This window comes from Chenopodium album, chromosome 11, assembly GCF_948465745.1.
Source record: "Chenopodium album chromosome 11, dcCheAlbu1.1, whole genome shotgun sequence".
Lineage (NCBI taxonomy): Eukaryota > Viridiplantae > Streptophyta > Magnoliopsida > Caryophyllales > Amaranthaceae > Chenopodium > Chenopodium album.
In genome coordinates, this window is record NC_137844.1 from 38,910,556 (window position 1) to 38,918,295 (window position 7,740).

Below are 7,740 nucleotides of genomic sequence, written 5' to 3' on the forward strand. Positions count from 1 at the left end.
ATAATCTGATTTTTTTTCCCTGTTACACATATAAGGCAACAAAATCAGAGGCACTCTATTTGATGATGAGATTGAGAATTTTCAGAGTATATTAGAACATGAGAAAGAGTACGTCACAGCGTATGCACCAATCAGAAATACCAATGCGATGTATCGCCACAAGGAAGGTGACTACTACTTGTCATGTGGAGGGTCAATTGCAATCCAGCCACTCAATCCTAACACCGGTCCTATTTTTCCAAAATACATTTCTATTGCTTAAGTGCCACCAAGTAGTGTAGATGATCCCTTTGGTAATATTTTCTCTCTGATTTGGCATGTCACTGACCTTATTTGGCATCTTTAACTTTCACTGACCTTGTGATTATTAATGTAGACATTCTTAGAGTTGTAATGTATTTAATTAGGAAGACATACGAAATAAAAAAACAAATAGCGACTATGAATTTGATGTGCGTGATGTCATTGTTGTTGATGATAGTGTGCAAAAGTTAGTATACATTCATGCATATACATAGTCAACGGATTTGATTTCTTCCATCTATTTTAGCAATAACTTGTTACATTTGCAGACTTGGTGATGGACTTGTCATTTCTCTGTATGGAGAACTTGCTACTAAATGTTGTGCTCGACTAGCAGCCTGGTGTGAATCTTACATGGTGTCAGCTTCCAGCATTTGCAGCTAGCTTCCCACACTGGTTTAAGTCTCCTCTTACTACTTTCATACTGATTGATTAACTATGTTTATGCTTTAACTCATATTTTATGACCTAGGGTTCTCATTGGCATCATTTATGTCGACAAATATTGATACTAACCCCACGGGTCCGGTAGTTGATGCATTAAAGGCTTGGTGAGCTAATATACTTTATGAATTTAAGTAATTTTTTACATGAATATTCGTTGATTAGTAAATATTTTATCTGAAACAGGATATTAGAGAACCAGGATTGCCTTTATGATCACATGGGCCATCAACTGACCATTAGGGAGGCTTACAACTCTAATGTTATAATGACTGTCAAAGATCTCAATAAGAAAACGGTAATTGTACATTTCCTTATTCATATAAAGCATCTACATCTTCAATAAACTATTCTCATATACGTATGTTTACTTGCAGTCAACGCTACAAGATATTATATCAAAGAAATTGCCCTCTTAGGTTCAAATTTCGCCCTATTAGGCAAAGAGGGCAATTTTAAAATCGCCCCCAAGTTGCCTTATTAGCTTCAAAGGGCATACAAATCTTTCGCCCTCTTTGTTAAATATCAAAGAAGGCAAAAATTTTCGCCCTCTTTGATCAAAATCAAATAGGGCAAAATTTTCGCCCTCTATGATTGAATCAAGCAAGATGAAAAGTTTTTTTGCCCTTTGTAAACAACTCAAACAAGTCAATTCATATTGCCCTCCGTGCTCAAAATTCGCCCTGTTTGATCAAATTTTAAAGGGCAAAATCAAAGTCGCCCTCTTTGTTCAATTTTTAGTTTTTTTAAAAAATAATATTAGGAGGGATTACATTTAGGAAAAAAAAAGGTGTTAATAGGCATAAATTCTGATTTTGTCATTATATATACAAAAGTATTAACCAAGTTTTCCTAAATAGCAAATATAACTAAACCAAAGAGTACTAAAATTTAATAATGTACGTTCCTTCTATGTTCCTTCTACTAGCAAAATTTTCTATCTTACTTCCTTCATCTTGTCTATTTTGAATTTGCAATTTCTTGTATCCTTCTCCAGTTCTATCTATCCTGCCAGCAATCAAGAGATTAAAAAGTAAGCTGAATGTGTACATGAACAAAAACCACACATTAAAATCCTATTTTGTTAGATCATGGAGGTATAAATAACTAGCTTCCTTAATACAAAAAATTGAATTACGGATAGAATTAGCAGACTGTTGCAGTAATAACTTCACTTTGAGCTGCTAGGCTAGTTGCCTTAATTTTAAGAGTTGAAGCAAACTGCATGAACTACTATTCTGGCTAAGGGTTATGAAGACATATTGCCAATTTGACTGACTTAGCAGATGCTCGATAACATATTGCATCAGTAAAATTAACAAACAAATATCTCACGCTTTGGGAAAGTAGAAGTCTTGACAAGGCATCACTTGAAAATGCATCCACAAGGCAAATTTATGCAATGAGTGAGCTAGAAAATATTACCTCTATCAAGCATCAAGGCCAGTCTTCTCCATGGCTAACCGAAGCTTTTATTCTAGGTCTTCTTGTTTCTTCTTAGACGCTTCCAATTCAGCTCGCATCGTAGTATTTTCATTTTGTATTTTGTCAACATTATATTCAAGCTCAGCTCTTCCTATCTTTCCATCTTTAGACGACACCGGGTGCCCTTTGCCTAAACCTCGGGCATTACCCGAACGATGTCCAAGAACCTTCACATAAGCTTCTTCAAGAGTAAGATTATCAACCCCCTTTTCACCAATTTCTTTCTCATGCAACTCCCTTAATTCCTTGAACTTCTCCTCCGCCTCATCGTCAAACTTCCCATTTTTATGCCTTACAAGATAAAACAAAGTCAGAATATTAAAATAAAGAAAAACAAAGTGTTTGTGCATTAGACAAATATTCAATATACCTCTTTAACTTCTCCCATAACTTTAAATATATGGGATCATCATTAGCTTGGGATGAGGTGGTTACATTTGAACTAGAACCATTGGTTTTAGTGACCTCATTCTCATTTTCACAAGCTTGTGCCTCAAGTTCCTATCAAAGAAAAAAGAAGAGGCATACTTATCTCAGTACCAACTAAATAAAATGCCATAGGCTGACTCTTAAGCATTTTATAAGTATGTTTAGTAAGACTAAAGTTACTAAAATTGTAGTACTCGCATGTTATAAACCGTCTTATTCAATTTGGCAATGATAAAAACAAAAAGTTTCCCTGGTTGTTTTCAGTCTCACCAATTATTATTAATTTGATCAATTCTAAAGTAAGCCAATATGATTTGATCAATTCTAAAGTAAGCCAACATTTGTTAGAATAAGAAAAAAAAGACATAGCATTATGTCACAAGTTGACAGCTTCAAGCTTTAAAAAAATTGGTCACCAGTTTATAAGTAGGCAACAGGACATGAAGCAGTCCACAGGTTGCTATTTAAAAGAAGCTCTTAAACTGGCAACAGGGCATGAAGTAGTCCACCAGTTTACAAGCAGTCGAAGGAGATGAACACGCATTGTCGCTCGGTCATGGTCAAAGTAATTTCGACAATTCAAACAAGGGCACCTCTTCTTATCCCCAGAATTAAGGTTAGTGTCCTTGAAAGCAAAATCAAGAAAGTATTTAACACCATTTCGGTAACTTGGTTGAAGCCTACCTTTCAACCCTTGAACATGCATCCAATTTCTATCATTATCCATTCTATATTACATAAAACAATATATAAGTTGATACAAGGGATGGGTGGAATAAAATCCAACATTATAGCAACATATACAAGTTGACCAATAGTCTAATGAAACAGAAGTACAAATTGATAGAAACTAATCACCTACAAAAGCAAACATCTGTCACTGAAAATACTTTTATAGCAACATGCAGCAAGCTAAAACAATACCTAACTTGATAGTTAGAAATAATTAGTATGTGGTTGCAAACAGCTTTGGAGAAAACCAGATATTAATTAGGGTATTTTGTTTTTTACCACCTCACAAAAACACGAAAATCTCTTTTACCACCTCCCAAAAAAAGTATTTTACTTTACCACCTCATAAAAAACACGAAAATAGGTTTTACCACCATTGAACTGATTCCGTTTAGGAATCCGTTAAGTGGGCCCATAAAGCCACGTGTCGTGTTATTATTGGCCAAAAAAAGAAAAAAATAAAAAAAAAAAGAAAAAAAAAAAAAAAAAAAAAAAAAAAAAAGAAAAACCTAAAACTACCCAGCCACCACCACAGCGCCACCATCGCGCCACCACCCCCTTCCCCCCAATTCACCACAACCCTCCCCGAAACCACCACCCGCGTCGCACCACCAGCCCCAACCCACCTGAACCCTCCCCCTCCCTTTCCCACAACCGCGTCGCCCCCAAAACAACCAAACCCAAAACCCTAGATCCCCACCACGGCCACGAATCTGGCCACAAATGGCCGAAATCGGCCGGTTTTGGGGCTCAGTGGCCTTGATCGGCCGATTTCAGCCTTTTAAGGTCAAATTCGTGGTCGTTTTTGGGGGGATGAGTTTTGGGTTTGGTGGTTTTTGGAGGCGATACGGTTGTGGGGAAGGGAGGGGGAGGATTTAGGTGGGTTGGGGCTAGTGGTGCGACGCGGGTGGTGGTTTCGGGGAGGGGTGCGGTGAGTTGGGGGGAAGGCGGCGGTGGCGCGGGGGTGGTGCTGCGGTGTTGGCTGGAGTAGTTTTAGGATTTTTGTTTTTTTTTTTTTTAATTTCTCTTTTTTTTTTTAACAAATAAAATGCTGACACGTGTTACTGTGGGCTACACTTAACGGAATTTTTGGATGGAAACCGTTAAGTGGTGGTAAAACCTATTTTCGTGTTTTTTATGAGGTGGTAAAGTAAAATACTTTTTTTGGGAGGTGGTAAAAGAGATTTTCGTGTTTTTGTGAGGTGGTAAAAAACAAAATTTCCTATTAATTAAACCCCTCATGAAGGATATGAGACAACTTCATTCTAAACAATTTTAACATATCTATGAAAATAAGTCATTATTATCACCTAACTTCATAGTAACATGCAGCAATTCAACCACTTACAAACTGAAGTCTAATTTAAGTCGTTTAACGACCAAACATTAGTATTACACTTAATTTTGTGCTGAAGGAAATGCATAACATCTCTATTAATCCAACTATCACAGAAATATCATACTATCAAAAACAGAATTAATGAACATCAATTTGAAAAGAAGTCCAATCAACAGAGCCGAAAATAATAGCAATTTCAAGTTCAATAAACAGGTTGCAATTGCTTAAATGTTCAATAGTTCTCCTTTCAATTAAACTGAAAACGGAATCAATTTTTCTCACTGAAAATTCAAATTAAATTACGGAGTACAAAATTCACCAAGAAGCATGAAAACGAAATAAATCCACAGATAAAATGGCAGTAACAAAAAAAGAACTTCAAATTCAACAAAACCAAAAATAACTGCAATTTCAAATTCAGTAAACGTCGTTGCAATTACTGAAAACAGTAACCTTTCAATTAAACTGAAAAATACACCAACTTTCAACTCTTTCAAACACATGTACAAATTCAACCAGGCCTCTTACTTTAAATTATGAAGTATAAGATTAATTAGGAAAACAGAAATTTCAACCAAATACATATAAAATTCAACCAAATCAATCATCAATAGCAAGAACGGGTAATTAAATTGGAGCAAGTAATCAATCATCAATAGCATAACATAAACTGCATTCATTCCTAACTTGCTTCACAGTAATCAATAGTCGAACATCGAACCGATAGCTCATACAAACAAACCAAAACAAATTACAATTATCACAATTCATGGTAATCAATAGCTCATACAATTAAGCAATTGATTCGATAAATAGCTATAAAATACGAATAATCTCAAATGTAACATGCAATGAGACAATACCTGAAACGTTCGATTTAGGTGAGATTCGAGCAAGAGATAGAGCAGATTCGAGCAAGAGATTTGATCCGAGCAAATGATTCGAGCAGAAAATTCGAGCGGATAATTCGAGGAATCAATTTGGGCGTTTAGGGTTCAACATTTTTGACAGGAGAGAGAATGAGCGTTTAGATAGAGGTCGTATTATTTTATTACTTGTAGTACTTTCAACGAGGGCAAATTATAATTTTTCCCTCTTTGTTCTAAATTAGAGGGCAAAACTAAACTTTCTCCCTCTTTGCTCTGATATATAGGACAAAAATTAAATTTGCCCTCTTTGCTTTGAAATAGAAAGACGAAAGTAAAATTTTCCCTCTTTGCTCTGTAATAAAAGGGCGATTATAATTTTGCCCTCCTTGATAGAAACTAACAAGGCAAACTACAACTCGCCCTCCTTGACCAATTTATGTCGCCCTCTTTGATCTTTTTCTTGTAGTGCAACTACAACCACTGCGTATGAGTGCCACTGGATTAAGGTTACAATTTCAGCTGCTAAGCAAGAACAAGTCAATGCCCACATTGGATGCAACGGATGTGGAAAACACAGTTATAACGTTGAAACTGTCAAATTTTACTGTGATGTTTGCAATGCTCAATGGATTGTAGAAAAGAGGTACATGTTTCCAAGCATAAGACCTTTGGTACTTCAATTCATCATATTATTAACTAATTTTTTTTATTTCCAGGGTCAGTATCAGCTTCCATGCAACTGATGACACTAGTAGTTTCCGTTTAGCTACATATGGAAAGTAGTGTGAGACATTGCTAGGCCTCAAAGACACAGAACTTATACAGAAGAAGGTAGAGAGTTTTAAATCAATTACTGGAAACGCTGTTACCATGTTGAATTCCAATCTTTAATAACACTACAGGTTATCTGTATACTAATTTACATGTTGCCTTTCTATGTGCAGATGAAAGACTGGCCTGAATTTGAATATATGGCTTATAAACTAAAAGAAAAACCACTTAAGCTTGAAGTAGGCCAACTGCTGCAATCAAGAGGGTTGGCTATCTGAAATGGGTTGTGAAATCTGTTTTGCGTGAGTGAATTCTGGCTGTTTAGACCTTGGGCTTCTAGTAGGAGCACATTTTTTGGGTTCAACTACTTGGTCATTTTGAATGTGTTCCTACTCGACACCTTTTGCAACAATGCTATGTTTTCTGTGATTCCATATGGCTAATTAGTTCCTCGTTGTTATGTAATTCTAAACTATTCTAACATCGCTATTATGTTATATTTTGGAATTTGCTAGGTAACTTCAATTCTGCATGCTTATAAGTACCTTATCTTATTATTATTATTATTATTATTATTATTATTATTATTATTATTATTATTATATTTTCTATCAAATGAGTTATCTGAGCTTAGACTAATCTGCATGAAGTCTGCTAATATTTATTCTCATTTTATGACTTTAAAATGTGTTTTGTTAATGCTATATGCTTTAGCTCCTGTCTGAATTAAAGAAGATCAGCTATTTATTAGCTTATTGATGAAGTTATTTACAAACTGCAGTTGTTTTAGCCATATTCATTTACAATCTCCTTTAAAGTTTTTTATTTAGATTGCAATTAGTTGACCATCCTTTTCACCACTATATAGTAAAAATGCAGATATCACAAATAACAGCTTTGTAACAACAATTTTAAAATTAATAAATTTATAATATATAGCATAACCCTCAAATAAGCATCCATTACAACACAATGTTCCAAATAATCTACTAACACTTATCATAATTACTTAGCTTATCACATGCACGAAACATGTTGACATAATACACACTCACCTTATACACTAAACATGTTGACATAATTTTGTCTTACACTCACCCTATTATAGGAAACATCTTCTAAATTACATATTAAACAAGAACTTATTAATTATTGACTTTATCATTTTCACCATCTTCATAAGAAGTTTTGTTGTTAGAGCTAGAGGAATGCATGTACTCGACTACAGATATGGCACAAAACCATTATCAGAATCAATAATCAACACTTACTACCTCATTGCCTTCAGTTTTTTATCTCTACCCAACACAGAATCTTCATCATGTTTATTTGTTACTTGTTCTGCATCAACTTTAGCTAACAGAGCCC

At 35.0% G+C, this 7,740-nt stretch overlaps 1 long non-coding RNA gene across 3 annotated transcripts; it reads right to left on the reverse strand.

The window, feature by feature from the left end:
* Positions 1-1,544: 1,544 nt before the first annotated feature.
* Positions 1,545-5,786, reverse strand: LOC145567561 (uncharacterized). 3 transcript variants are annotated; one of them, XR_014095695.1, is made up of 5 exons: positions 5,596-5,786; positions 3,078-3,286; positions 2,603-2,733; positions 2,173-2,523; positions 1,545-1,755 (listed from the first exon to the last, which is right to left on the reverse strand). It is a non-coding gene; the product is annotated as an uncharacterized LOC145567561 (long non-coding RNA). The 3 variants fall into 3 exon arrangements; XR_014095693.1 differs by lacking the exon at positions 3,078-3,286; XR_014095694.1 differs by having other exon boundaries at positions 2,603-3,286.
* Between the last annotated feature and the right edge of the window lie 1,954 nt (positions 5,787-7,740).